General features: G+C 43.9%; 1 non-coding gene across 1 annotated transcript; it reads right to left on the bottom strand.

Moving 5' to 3' along the window:
* Window positions 1-386: 386 nt before the first annotated feature.
* LOC130296119 (U6 spliceosomal RNA) lies at window positions 387-493 on the bottom strand. The gene has a single exon (XR_008849120.1). It is a non-coding gene; the product is annotated as a U6 spliceosomal RNA (small nuclear RNA).
* Between the last annotated feature and the right edge of the window lie 14731 nt (window positions 494-15224).

The raw sequence follows: 15224 nt of genomic DNA, 5'->3' as shown, positions 1-15224 counted from the left end.
TTAGGTTACAAACACAACTTTTTATGGGCCAGAAAAAATCCACAAACATTTGCCCTATTTATTTAATTATTCAATTATTATTTATTTATTTATTTATTTCAATAGTGGCATGAAGGCTGTCAGGTCATGCTAGCAGTTGTAGATTTGCTACAGCTGGAGTGCCAAGAGTTGGAGAACACTGGTATTAGGCTACAAACACAACTTTTTTTGGACCAGAAAAAATTCACAAAAAATTGCTCCATTTATTTATTTAATTAATTAATTAATTTCATTTATTTATTTATTTTTTAATTAGTGGGAGGAATTGATCACTTGTTTTGTCTTATGATATGACATTTTATTGATAAAGGTGATCTATATGTGGTCCGGTGGTTTCCAGTTACTGTAAAAATACGGAACGCTTCATGAATTTGTGTGTCATCCTTGTGCGGGGGCCATGCTAACCTCCTCTGTATCCTTCCAATTTTAGTATATGTGCTGCCGAAGCGAGCACGGTTTTGTCTTTATTTTGGTGGATATTTTTTGCATATTATTTTTACGCACGTCCCGTTTGGCGCAAAATTTTTGCAAGACTGACTTGGTAGATGGTTTATCCCCGGGTTGGGCATGGCAGTGGCCAGGAATTGATTAAGTGTTAATTTTCTTTTGAATATTCGCAAAAAATATAAGGCAAATGGTCAAGAAATTTGCAAATCTGCATCATCCCAAGAAGAGTGTTAGGGAAAAAAAAGGCTTTCTTATGGTCTGTTCACACGGAGGAATTTCCGAGCAAGATCCGACAGAAACATTTTGTAGCCCTGCTCGTGACATAATGGCCACGCCCCCTCAATGCAAGTCTATGGGAGGGGGCGTGGCCGTGACGTCATGAGCTACCGCCTCACATTGCCAGTCATCCGACTCGGAATGAAGTTCCTTTGGAGAGGGGATGTGATGTCTAGGGGCGGAGTACCCCTTTATGGCTGTTGTGTGTAAATTCCTCGCAGTGTGTGAACATGGCCCATGTGTGACATTACCCCAAGGCCAGTTTCACACCATTGTAATATGATAGAGCATTTCTGCATCTGTATTGTGGCTGCAATATGATCCGCACAACTCTATACAGGTCATTAGATCTGCGGTCAGACCGGGACTTGTGGTCCTAATACGGTCGTGAGAAACTGTCCCAAAGCCCTCTTCACACTTTTTTGTGGATTTTTTTTGGGGGGGAGGGGCTTAAAGTGTAACCATCAGATCCAACAAAAAAACTTTGCTTAAAATATATCACTCAGTATCCAATCCTGACCATATACATCTAATTTTTATGTGTCTAGCACCTTTATTTATTTTTTTTTTATTACACTTTTAATTTAGCTCACTAGTCTGAATTCCTCTCAAAGGGAGGGGCGTGGCCTCACTGTGCAGGTCTCCGCCCCCTCCCTCAGTATGCTGTCTGCTCACATCTCCCCTAGCATTCGCAAAACTACAACTCCCAGCTTGTCCTCACTGACAGTAGCGGGACACAAGCTGACAGTGGGAGGATTTTTCCTCCAGCTCTGAGCCCTCACAGCTGTCAATCAAGGAAGTGTGTCCATGACATAGGGGATGATGCATGGACACAGCAGGACTAGTATGTGTCCAAGCAGGCAGGGGGGGGCAGTTGTGTGACTGGCTTTTTCAGTATGAAATGCCTAACATTTTCTAATGAAAGCAATTGCAAAACCTATTGGTTATACATACTTTACAACATATTAAAAGTTTTTGTATCTGACAGTGCCCATTTACATGAACACCCCTGTGGCATTTTTTCCCAGTACACATCATGTGACTCAGATCATATATTACCTCTTCGAATCACATGATCTGTAATGTAAATAATGATACCTGGCTGCACAAATGTTATGACTAGTTCACAACACTTAATTTTGCTTTTCTTTGTTATGCTTTTTTTTTTTTTTTTTTGTTTTCTTTTTTTACTTTAGAAATGTATTTATATATTTTACTTTATTTTACTTTGCTTTTTTACTTTTTTTATATATATATGTTAAGCTTCTGTATTTGGCTCACAAATCCCTCTGTTCTGCTGCTCACTTATTCTGACATCCACTGCTCATGAAGGGGAGTGTCTGAGACAAGCACTGAGCCCTCACTCACCATGCATTCACTTCTTTCCTGAGTCTGCTGTGCTGTGCTGGGTCTCTTTATCCAATCACCGTAGGCTGCTCTGTAACCCCCTCCTCTCTGTTTTCCTGCTGCAGTATGATAGGACAGGAGTGAGCACAGAGGAGTGCTAGTCCTGCCCTCACTTTTTGCACTTTGTCCCTGCCTGTGCTTCATCTAAGACAAAGATGATGCTGCAGCCGGTAGTATATGCACATATTACTTTATTTTGATTCTGACAATGCCCATTTAATATAATCAATCAATAATGAGCTTGTCAATAATAAATCAATCCTGTACAGCAGCTAAGTGACATCTGCTACTTCTCTTTAGTTCTCCAATATGGCTGTGCTTCACCAGATATTCTCTTGAGTTGACATTAAAATTTAGGGGGGCGGGGTACTGTTAGCCCTGCACTGTTTACTACCTGCCACCCAGCTTTCCCACTCACCTGAAGGGAAATATCAGCTTTCCTATACTGGAGCTCTTCAGGAGACTGGGAAAGCTGGGTGGCACGCATGCTGTGTTCCACCCATTATGCGTGTCACCCAGTTTCCCCAAACTTCAGAAACACCCCAGCAGTGATATATCAAAATATCTCCAGCCGTTTGGAAGTTTTTCTGGAACATACATACACACACATATATACACATTTTATATATATATATATATATATATATATATATTTAACATAATTGTATTGTTACATAATGTCTCAGTTTCTCATTAGGTGACTAAGAAAGAAAATTAAGAATGTTTTGCTGGAAATATATATTTCTGCCACCATTCACTTCAATAGGTCTGCTGAAAATCTGCAATAGTGGTAGATTTTCAGATTTTCCACGGACCCGTTAGACGAGAATGGTAGCAAAACTAGCAGCAGATTTCCCGCAGCAGGTTTTAATGTGTAAATGCTCCCTTAGGCTAGGTTCACACTACAGAATTTCTGCTTGCAATTCCGCATTGAAATTGCAGGCAGAAATTCCGCTTACTAAGATGTACTGTATAGTGAATGGGTTTCCGTTCACAAATTCACACTTTGGAATTTGTCAAGCGGATTTTGTGAATGGAAAATCCGCTTGAAAATTTCCGCCTGAAGAATGGTGTTGCTCATTCTTCAGGCATAAATACTCGCGGAACATTTTGCAGTCAATTCGAGACTGCAGTGTCCGCGCGGTCCTAGTGACGACTGATTCAGTCAGCACTGGCCGCACTCAGAAACTCCAGGCGGAAATATTCTGCCCGGAGATTCCGTAGTATGAACCTAGCCTTAGGGTCTATTCACACGGCAGAATTTCCGCTTGCAGAATTCCACCTCAAATTAAAGCCCATAGACTTCTATGAGATTCCGCACTCCCATTCACACTTCTGTATTTCTGCTTGCGGAAATTCAGAAGTGTGAATGGGTGTGCGTAATCCCATAGAAGTCTATGGGCTTTAATTTAAAGGGGTACTCCAGTGGAAAACTTTATTTTTTTTTTTTTTTATCAACTGGTGCCAGAAAGTTAAACAGATTCTTAAATTATTTCTATAAAAAATCTTAATCCTTCCAGTACTTATTAGCTGCTGAATACTACAGAGGAAATTCTTTTCTTTTTGGAACACAGAGCTCTCTGCTGACATCACAGGCAAAGTGCTCTCTGCTGACACCTCTGTCCATTTTAGGAACTGTCCAAAGCAGCATATGTTTTCTATGGGGATTTTTTCCTGCTATGGACAGTTCTCAAAATGGACAGAGGTGTCAGCTGAGAGCACTGTGCTCGTGATGTCAGCAGAAAGCTCTGTGTTCCAAAAAGAAAATAATTTCCTCTGTAGTATTCAGCAGCTAATAAGTACTGGAAGGATTAAGATTTTTTTTAATAGAAGTCATTTACAAATCTGTTAACTTTCTGGCGCCAGTTGAATGGGTGAGCGGAATCCCATAAAAGTCTATGGGCTTTAATTTAAAAGGGTACTCCATTGGAAAACGTTTTTTTTAATCAACTGGTGCCAGAAAGTTAAACAGATTTGTTAATTATTTCTATTAAAAAATCTTAATCATTCCAGTACTTATTAGCTGCTGAATACTACAGAGGAAATTCTTTTCTTTTTGGAACACAGAGCTCTCTGCTGACATCACGAGCACAGTGCTCTCTGCTGACACCTCTGTCCATTTTGAGAACTGTCCAGAGTAGGAGAAAATCCCCATAGAAAACATATGCTGCTCTGTACCGTTCCTAAAATGGACAGAGATGTCAGCAGAGAGCACTGTGTTCCAAAAAGAAAATTTTTTCTTCTGTAGTATTCATCAGCTAAGAAGTACTGGAAGGATTAACATTTAATTTTTTTAATTTGATTTTCATTCACAAATCTGTTTCTGGCACTAGTTGATTAAAAAAATTAATAAAAAAATAAAAAAAAAAGCTTTCTACTGGAGTACCCCTTTAGGGTGGAATACCGCAAGTGGAAATTCACCCACGTGAATAGACCCTTAGGCTGGGTTCCCACTGTGGAATTTCTGGGCAGAATTTCTGCCAGAGATCGACCCGGCGGCACTAGGACCGCACAGACTGCATTGCCGTTCCCATAGATGGCAATACATTTCTAGGTGGATCTTTTGGGAGATCTGCTCAGAAATGCATTGACATCTATGGGGATGGCTGTGCAGTCCGCGTGGTCCTAGTGCCGCTGATTCCATCTCCAGCAGAAATTCTACCCAGAGATTCCACAGTGTGAACCCAGCCTTAGTAGACTCAATGGTGAGAAAATGGGCAAATATTGACTTCCCTTCGTTGGAAGCTTTTTTTTTTTTTATGGAAATATGTTATATTCAGACAAAATTATGGCTTTCTGATCAGATTCATGTAAAGGTTTCATTGTGCTTGAATGTTATAGAAAAAAAAGTCTATTTTTCTTTTATTTTTTATTTATTTTTTAATAGTGAAATTTTGCACCAAGCAATTGCAGTGTCAGGATCAAAAAAGACATTTAAGGTGGAAATTTCCAAAGCTCCTGCTTAAAAAAAATAAAAATAAAAAATAAATAAAAAACTAAATGCAGACACAAGCGTCAAATTTTCTTTCGGATAAATGTTCGTCATAGGAAACTTCCCGAGGGAGAGTTTAAAGTAACCGCAGTCAGTAATATCCACTTCATGTTAAACCCTCCAGGGAGAAGACCCATTAGTTTCAGAGTCCAGGATATCAACTCAATAGTCATCATGTTCACCAATTACATGGAATTAAAGTCCAGTAATTTGACACATCTGCCGAGCACCTCACCACAAACTACCTCAGGAAGACGAGGGCTGTGTCATTTCCAAGGTGGAAGCTCACAACAAATCTGGCGGAGGATTCACACGTCTTATGGCCTGAAGACCCCGGTAAATTCTCTCCAGGTTTCGGCTGTCTTCAAGAAGCATCTACATTTTCTTTTTTTTTTTCTTTCTTTTTTTTTAACGTTCGTGGAACTTCATTATTCCTCATTCTTGAAGTAGATAATTATTAGATAAATGGGCTATTAGATTAGAGATATTCAGTGATATGGTGGTCCCCAGTGACCTCCATAGTAAAGCAGTGGCTGATAGTGCTTCTCGGACTTAGTAGACCAGTAAGTTTTTGCCGCCACCAGGTTCAAGCTTGGATGACAAAAATAAAATAAAAATGTTGGCCGTTTTATGAATCAGGGAATTAAAGGGGCATTCCGGGCAAAAACATTTTATCCCCTATCCTTTGGATAGGGGATAAGATGTCTGATCGCGGGGGTTCCCCCCGCGATCAGACATCTTATCCCCTATCCTTTGGATAGGGGATAAAATGTTTTTGCCCGGAATACCTCTTTAAAAAAAAATAGCAAAAAAATTTGATATAAATATAATCCACCAATACTTTCCAATGTTGAGCTGATATCACGTTTGGAATATACCATTGGCTGTTCTGTAGCAAATGCACTAATATAGTGATCATCCACAGTATACATGGCCCCATAAAAGCTGTTAAAGGGGTACTCTCCTGGAAAACATTTTATTTTTATTTTTTTACCAGAAAGTTAAAGAGATTTGTAAATTACTTCTATTTAAAAATCTTAATCCTTCCAGTACTTATCAGCTGCTGTATGTTCCACAGGAAGTTCCTTTCTTATTGAATTTCCTTTCTGCCTGACCACAGTGCTCTCTGCTGACATCTCTGTCCATTTTAGGAACTGTCCAGAGCTAAGGAAATCAATTAATATAGTTACAAAATCCATTCCACTGAGACATATAAGATACTCAATCCAGCTGAATTTCATACAAAAGAGAAAAGGATCGACGAACGGCGCCTGGTGTATTACCCCAAGATATGTGTATGATGAGAGGTTGGGGGGGGGGGGGGGGAGATACCCCACGTGGCTTATAGATGGCCGCTCACCTCAGGGTAGAAAATAGAAGGCATGTAACCCCAGCAATATGGGGTACCATCAAAGGGGAAGATTTATCAAAACCTGTGCAAAGGAAAAGTTGCCCAGTTGCCCATAGCAACCAATCAGATCGCTTCTTTCATTTTGCAGAGGCCTCGTTAAAAATGAAAGAAACAATCTGATTGGTTGCTATGGGCAATTTTTCCTCTGGACAGGTTTTGATAAATCTCCCCCAATATTAGTCGCTGACAGCCAATGGGTTGCAGGAGCCTACCACGGTCGTCCTGTGCATGAATGGAGGAGGTATGAAGGCAAAAAAAAAAACTTTAGAATGGCGATGCAACTCTTAAGATGGAATAGACAAAGTCCAGGTGGTAGTAAAAGAGGTCCTCAGTAGGACCATTTATTGAAATAAAATTAATAAAATAATAAAACAGTTGATTACGCGTTTCAGGAGGAGCCCTTCCTTCCTCAGATCAGAGATCTGAGGAAGGGAGGGCTCCTCCTGAAACGCGTAATCAACTGTTTTATTATTTTATTCATTCTATTTCAATAAACGGTCCTACTGAGGACCTCTTTTACTACCACCTTGATTTCATCTATTCCATATTAAGAGTTGCAGTGCCGTTCTAAAGTTTTTTTATTTTTTTTTGCCTTCATACCTCCTCCAGCTGAATTTCATAGGTTTTGATGGTTTCTGTGTTAAGCAGATTAACTTAAAGGGGTACTCCGCCCTTAGACATTTTATCCAAAGGATAGGGGATAGATGTCTGATCGCGGGGGTCCCGCCGATCTCGGCTGCGGAATCCCAGACCTCCGGTGCATGGAGCGAATTTCGCTCTGTGCCGGAAGACTGGCGATGCGGTGTGGAGGCTTGTGACGTCACGGCCACGCCCGCTCGTGACGTCATGACCACGCCCCCTCAATGCAAGTCTATGGGAGGGGGCGTGACGAACGTCATGCCCCCTCCCATAGACTTGCATTGAGGGGGCATGGCCGTGACATCACGAGCCACTGGCGCTGCACCCGACGCTCTAAATGAATGCTGGGTGCAACAGGGAGATTGCGGGAGTCCCCAGAGGCAGGACCCTCGTGATCAGACATGTTATCCCCTATCCTTTGGATAAGGGATAAGATGTCTAGGGGCGGAGTACCCCTTTAAACCAGTTTGTATTCAGGTTTTGGTAGGCAACTGTAAAATCCGTTTTTTCATTGACCCAAAAATAATCCAAAAATCCTCCCAGATTATCCCTTCTTTTAGTTAACCATGCTCAAGACTTAGAGATAAAACATTTGAGACAATAATCAAATAAAAAATACAATGTTTGCAACTAGAAAAAAAAAGTATTAAATGTTAAATATAACAAGTATGAAAGAGTTATTGTTCTATCCCCTGTCCAATCTTCCAAAATATGTCGTGGTATTTCTGTTAGTTTTCCTGGAAGTCACTATCCGAGTTACTAAAGTAAAATGGAAACACATGCAAGAACCTAAAATAACTTGAGATGCTTCTGAGAGCGCTGGGTCATTTTGGCTTTTATTCCTCTGTATTGTGTTTGCCCATAAATAGACACAAGCTGGTACGACGCATCGGTTTATTGCGAGGTGCGTTCCTTTTTATATATTCCAGGTTTTCCACTGAAACATTACAACTCTGGAAGAAGCAAAAAAGAGGGCAGAACATTGTTACTCATAAGACTCATATAAATGACCATTTTACGGGTCTGTACAAGCTCCAAGATACATAGATTTGTAGTACTGCACCAACGTTGCCCTGTTTTACCAATGTAACCATTCCATTCATCTCTACACTCTACCTGTAGACACCAGTTTACGGTTCTTGTTCTGTACATAACAGGTCACAGGTTGGCTGGGTGAGGGTCTTTTCCAAGGAACTATTATCTGGCCTATAAGACTACTTCTACTTAAAGGGGTTCTCTGCCCCTAGACATCATATCCCCTATCCAAGGGATAGGGGATAAGATGTCTGATCGCGGGGTCCCGCCGCTGGTGACCCACATGATCTTGGCTGCGGCACCCCAGACATCCGGCACACGGAGGAAACTTCGCTCCGTGACGGATGGCTGGTGATGCGGGGCGGAGGCTCATGATGTCACGGCCACACCCCCTCAATGCAACACTATGGCACTGCACACAACGCTCTAAACGAACTCCGGTTGCAGCAGGGAGATCATGGTGGTCCCCAGCAGCGGGACCCCGGTGATCAGACATCTTATTCCCTATCCTTTAGATAGGGTATAAGATGTCTAGGGGCGGAGTACCCCTCTATGTTGGTTGGTGGTCTCCACAAGGAGACACAATACTCCCTCAGACCAATATCAAAGTCCTCTCACTTACTCCATCCAATTCTTCTAAGGGAAATAGTATTTTACGGATAGATGACTCTTCCCTTTGGAGAGAATTCAAGCTATGACTGATAATCCACAGTCATGTTCTAAAGCATTACTGCCATTTGAAAAAAACTTTTGACATGTCAAAAGTTTTCATCAGTTGGGGGTTGGGCTAGACCGATCTCTTAGAATGACTGCTCTTCCCATTCCGCTGCAGGAGATTAATTCTATAGCAGGTCTATGGATACTGTGTCCGACAGCAAGCCAATGAGAGAAACGCAAGTCGGAATCCGCTAAGGAGTGTGTAACAACTCACCTGCCGATTCAACTAGCCCTGAAAATGGATGGCGCTGCAGCGTCGGGCCCATACCCGGCGCTGAGGCCCGCGGGGTCTAGGCCGCAACGAGTAGGAGGGCCGCCGCAGTGAGCGCGGAAGCCACGGGCGAGGGCCCTGGCGGAGCCACCGTGGGTGCAGATCTTGGTGCAGTATAGTAGGGCATTGTTTGCCTTGCCTTACAAACAACATCTACAATTACCAAGTACAGAAGAGACAGTTCGGCACTCTTGCGACACTCGGTCTCCCAGAGCGCTATGGACAATATGACCCGCTATTGATAGAAGTGTCTACACGAGATGACAACCATAACACATACGAAGAAGTAAAAAAAAAAAATGATTGTCGGCACTCACCACATCTTTAGAGTATCATATTTTATTAAAGACTCACATCTTTAATACAGGAGAGGACGACAAATAAAGGGGGGGGGGTACCCCCCCTTTATTTGTCGTCCTCTCCTGTATTGAATATGTGAGTATGTAAAAAAAAGAAGATACTCTGAAGATGTGGTGAGTGCCGACAATCATTTTTTGACTTCTTCGTATGAACATCTACCATTACAATCACTCCTACCATTGTAAGAAGACTCCTCCCCATCTAGATTAAGCCATGTGAAGCATCTAAAAAAAGAAAGCAGTATAAAAAAAAGCCACCCGGTGACATAACCCACCGTCTCTTATCACAGCAGCGTTCCGGCCTCGTGTTTATCTCCAGAAATCTGTTTACTTCAAGCAGCAGATCTTGACATGTTTGTGTGGGACGGAGCTCGGAGCCCTGTCACCTGTGAGTCTACCTCACCCCATTCTCGTTGCCATTGCCAGACCACAGGGGCCACAAGGCCGCCCTGTGATCACTACTTTCTCAGCAAGGTACTTCCTCCTGCTCATCTCTCTCTCATACGATGTTTATCTCTCGGAAGGATTGAGACTATAGATAGCATCAGTGGAACGGCATCGGCCTGGCAGCAGATGTGAACCTCCGCAGCATCGTCTTAATTGCCCTGCTGCGGCTCACCTACCAGAAGAGGTGCATATATATATATATATATATATATATATATATATATATATTCCTCATCACTTTTATACCTGATTTTCTTGAAAGTAACAGGTAAAAAGATCTGTCAGTCCAATTTGCAAATCACAGCACACCATATTTGTGCAAGAAAAATTTACAACTTTTTTCAGCACTTACCAGTCGTATAAGGCTACAGTCACACCACGTTCCCATATATGTTTTTAATTTGAAAACCGTACGGAACCGTATTGAAAACCGTATGCATTGACTCTCCGTTGAAAACCGTATGCCAAAATATGCATCCGATGGTGTCCATTTTGCATCCTGTACCGTTTTGTCAATTTTTTTCCCGTACCCAAAACCGTAGCCTACCACGGTTTTTGGTCCGAGTGAAAAACGTATTGAAACATATATGTTTTTTTTAAATATGGGAGTCAATGGGAACCGTACAGAACCGTATGTGCGTACAGTTCCATACAGTTTGCACCATACGGTTTTTGACTTTGCACAGTTTTTTTCTTGGAATTTCAATCAAACAAGTGAAACTTTATTCATAATGGAGTGAAAAGTTAAAAACGTATACGTTTTTTTTCTTAAAAAACGGATGCAACCGGACATCATTCATCAAATCGTATATGGATTATAATTTGTACACACGTTTTTATACAGTTTAGTCAGGTTTTTGAGGAATCAAAACCTGGTATGGGAACTGTATTGAAAAAACGTGGTGTGAACCCGGCCTAAGTGAGAACAAATGTGAGCATATGGTTTACTGGGGGAAGGTAATATCTGAGATTTTTTTTTTTTTACAGAATTATTAATACTATATCCAAAAATGTAGCAAATTTAAATGCATGACCAATATTCGGGCTCAACACTACAAAGGACATAGATTAATGGAACCATGCCCTGTGGTCCAATGAGTCCAAGATGAACTTATTTTGTTCAGATGGTGTCAAGTGTGTGTGGTGACAACCAGGTGAGGGGTACAAAGACAAGTGTGACTTCCCTAGGGCAGCACTCACCATGTAAACATAGGAAACGTCTTCATATAGAGCAATCTTTACGGTGCATAAAGTAAGAATGGACAGGTATGCGGCATTTGAGCACGCACGCGCAACAGCTGTCACCCATACGTGCTGACATGCCGCATACCTGTCCATTCTTACTTTATGCACCGTAAAGATTGCTCTATGTGAAGTTTCCTATGTTTACATGGTGAGTGCTGCCCATTTTTCTACTTTTATATTGTGTGCAAAAATAAGAAATCTGGGCACCTTCGTCACGGCATCAAATTTACATTTTTACTGAAAGTTTCTTTGCAAAATCCAGATATTACAGTGTTACAAGCTGATAGGTGGTGGGAGAGTCATGGTCTTGGGCTGCATGAGTGCTGCGGGCACTGTGGAGCTACAGGTCATTGAGGGAACCATAAATGCCAACATGTGCTGTGACATACTGAAGCAGAGCATGATCCCGTCCCTTAAAAGACTGGGCGGAAGGGCAATATTCCAACATGATAACAACCCCAAACATTACCAAGACCACCACTGCCTTGCTAAAGAAGCTGAGGGTAAAGGTGATGGACTGGCTAAGCATGTCTCCAGACATAAACCCTATTGAGCCTCTGTGGGGCATCCTTAAATAGAAGGTGGGGGAGCGCAAGGTCTCTGATATTCACCAGCTCTGTGATGTCCTCATGGAGGAGTGGAAGAAGACACCAGGGGCAACATGTGAAGCTCTGATAAACCCCATGCCCCTGAGGCTTAAACAGGTTATCCAGGAAAATTTTACAGATTTGTAAATTGCTTCTATTAAAAAAAATCTTAATCCTTTCAGTACTTATGAGCTGAAGTTGAGTTGTTCTTTTCTGTCTAAGTGCTCTTTGATGACACCTGTCTCGGGAACTGTCCAGAGTAGAAGCAAATCCCCATAGCAAACCTCTTGTACTCTGTGCAGTTCCCGAGACAAGCAGAGGTGTCAGCAGAGAGCACTGTTGCCAGACAAAAAAGAACAACTCAACTTCAGCAGCTGATAATTATTGGAAAGATTAAGATTTTTTAATAGAAGTAATTTACAAATCTGTTTAACTTTCTGGAGCCAGTTGATATAAAAAAAAAAAAAAAAGTTTTTTCCTGGAATACCCCTTTAAGGCAGTGTTGGAAAAGAATGGTGGCCACGCAACATATTGACCCTTTGGGCCCATGTTACGCCGAGCGCTCCGGGTCCCCGCTCCTCCCCGGAGCGCTCGCTACACTCCTCTCACTGCAGCGCTCCGGTCGGTTCCACGGACCCGGGGCGCTGCGATACCGCCTCTGGCCGGGATGCGATTCGCGATGCGGGTAGCGCCCGCTCGCGATGCGCACCCCGGCTCCCGTACCTGACTCGCTCTCCGTCAGTTCTGTCCCGGCGCGCGCGGCCCGCTCCCTAGGGCGCGCGCGCGCCGGGTCTTTGCGATTTAAAGGGCCACTGCGCCGCTGATTGGCGCAGTGGTTCCAATTAGTGTTTACACCTGTGCACTTCCCTATATCACCTCACTTCCCCTTCACTCCCTCGCCGGATCTTGTTGCCTTAGTGCCAGTGAAAGCGTTTCCTTGTGTGTTCCTAGCCTGTGTTCCAGACCTCCTGCCGTTGCCCCTGACTACGATCCTTGCTGCCTGCCCCGACCTTCTGCTACGTCCGACCTTGCTTCTGCCTACTCCCTTGTACCGCGCCTATCTTCAGCAGCCAGAGAGGTTGAGCCGTTGCTAGGGGATACGACCTGGTCACTACCGCCGCAGCAAGACCATCCCGCTTTGCGGCGGGCTCTGGTGAAAACCAGTAGTGACTTAGAACCGATCCTCTAGCACGGTCCACGCCAATCCCTCTCTGGCACAGAGGATCCACTACCTGCCAGCCGGCATCGTGACAGTAGATCCGGCCATGGATCCCGCTGAAGTTCCTCTGCCAGTTGTCGCTGACCTCACCACGGTGGTCGCCCAGCAGTCACAACAGATTGCGCAACAAGGCCAACAGCTGTCTCAACTGACTGTTATGCTACAACAGTTACTACCACAGCTCCAGCAACCATCTCCTCCGCCAGCTCCTGTACCTCCTCCGCAGCGAGTGGCCGCTTCTGGACTACGACTATCCTTGCCGGATAAATTTGATGGGGACTCTAAGCTTTGCCGTGGCTTCCTTTCCCAATGTTCATTACACTTGGAGATGATGTCGGACCAGTTCCCCACTGAAAGGTCTAAGGTGGCTTTCGTAGTCAGCCTGCTGTCTGGAAAAGCCCTGGCTTGGGCCACACCGCTCTGGGACCGCAATGACCCCGTCACTGCCTCTGTACACTCCTTCTTCTCGGAAATTCGAAGTGTCTTTGAGGAACCTGCCCGAGCCTCTTCTGCTGAGACTGCCCTGTTGAACCTGGTCCAGGGTAATTCTTCCGTTGGCGAGTATGCCGTACAATTCCGTACTCTTGCTTCTGAATTATCCTGGAACAATGAGGCCCTCTGCGCGACCTTTAAAAAAGGCCTATCCAGCAACATTAAAGATGTTCTGGCCGCACGAGAAATGCCTGCTAATCTTCATGAACTTATTCACCTAGCCACTCGCATTGACATGCGTTTTTCCGAAAGGCGTCAGGAGCTCCGCCAAGATATGGACTCTGTTCGCACGAGGCGTTTCTTCTCCTCGGCTCCTCTCTCCTCTGGTTCCCTGCAATCTGTTCCTGTGCCTCCCGCCGTGGAGGCTATGCAGGTCGACCGGTCTCGCCTGACATCTCAAGAGAGGACACGACGCCGCATGGAGAACCTCTGCCTGTACTGTGCTAGTACCGAACACTTCCTGAGGGATTGTCCTATCCGCCCTCCCCGCCTGGAAAGACGTACCCTGACTCCGCACAAAGGTGAGACAATCCTTGATGTCCACTCTGCTTCTCCACGTCTTACTGTGCCTGTGCGGATGTCTGCCTCTGCCTTCTCCTTCTCTTCTGTGGCCTTCTTAGACTCTGGATCTGCAGGAAATTTTATTTTGGCCTCTCTCGTCAACAGGTTCAACATCCCAGTGACCAGTCTCACCAGACCCCTTTACATCAATTGTATAAACAATGAAAGATTGGACTGTTCCATACGTTTCCGCACGGAGCCCCTTCTAATGAGCATCGGATCTCATCACGAGAGGATTGAACTTTTGGTCCTCCCCAATTGCACCTCGGAAATTCTCCTTGGACTTCCCTGGCTTCAACTTCATTCCCCAACCCTGGATTGGTCCACTGGGGAGATCAAGAGTTGGGGGCCCTCTTGTTCCAAGGACTGTCTAAAACCGGTTCCCAGTAACCCTTGCCGTAACTCTGTGCTTCCTCCAGTAACCGGTCTCCCTAAGGCCTATATGGACTTCGCGGATGTTTTCTGCAAAAAACAAGCGGAGACTCTACCTCCTCACAGGCCTTATGATTGTCCTATCGACCTCCTCCCGGGCACTACTCCACCCCGGGGCAGAATTTATCCTCTCTCTGCCCCAGAGACTCTTGCCATGTCTGAATACGTCCAGGAGAATCTAAAAAAGGGCTTTATCCGTAAATCCTCCTCTCCTGCCGGAGCCGGATTTTTCTTTGTGTCCAAAAAAGATGGCTCTCTACGTCCTTGCATTGACTACCGCGGACTTAATAAAATCACGGTTAAGAACCGCTACCCTTTACCCCTCATCTCTGAACTCTTTGATCGCCTCCAAGGTGCCCACATCTTTACTAAATTGGACTTAAGAGGCGCCTATAACCTCATCCGCATCAGAGAGGGGGATGAGTGGAAAACAGCATTTAACACCAGAGATGGACACTTTGAGTATCTGGTCATGCCCTTTGGCCTGTGCAACGCCCCTGCTGTCTTCCAAGACTTTGTTAATGAAATTTTTCGTGATCTGTTATACTCCTGTGTTGTTGTATATCTTGATGATATCCTAATTTTTTCGGCCAATCTAGAAGAACACCGCCAGCATGTCCGTATGGTTCTTCAGAGACTTCGTGACAA

The sequence above is a fragment of the Hyla sarda genome, chromosome 11 (genome assembly GCF_029499605.1).
Source record: "Hyla sarda isolate aHylSar1 chromosome 11, aHylSar1.hap1, whole genome shotgun sequence".
Lineage (NCBI taxonomy): Eukaryota > Metazoa > Chordata > Amphibia > Anura > Hylidae > Hyla > Hyla sarda.
Note: the sequence above shows the minus strand (reverse complement) of the source record. Positions and strands in the feature narration are given on the sequence as shown.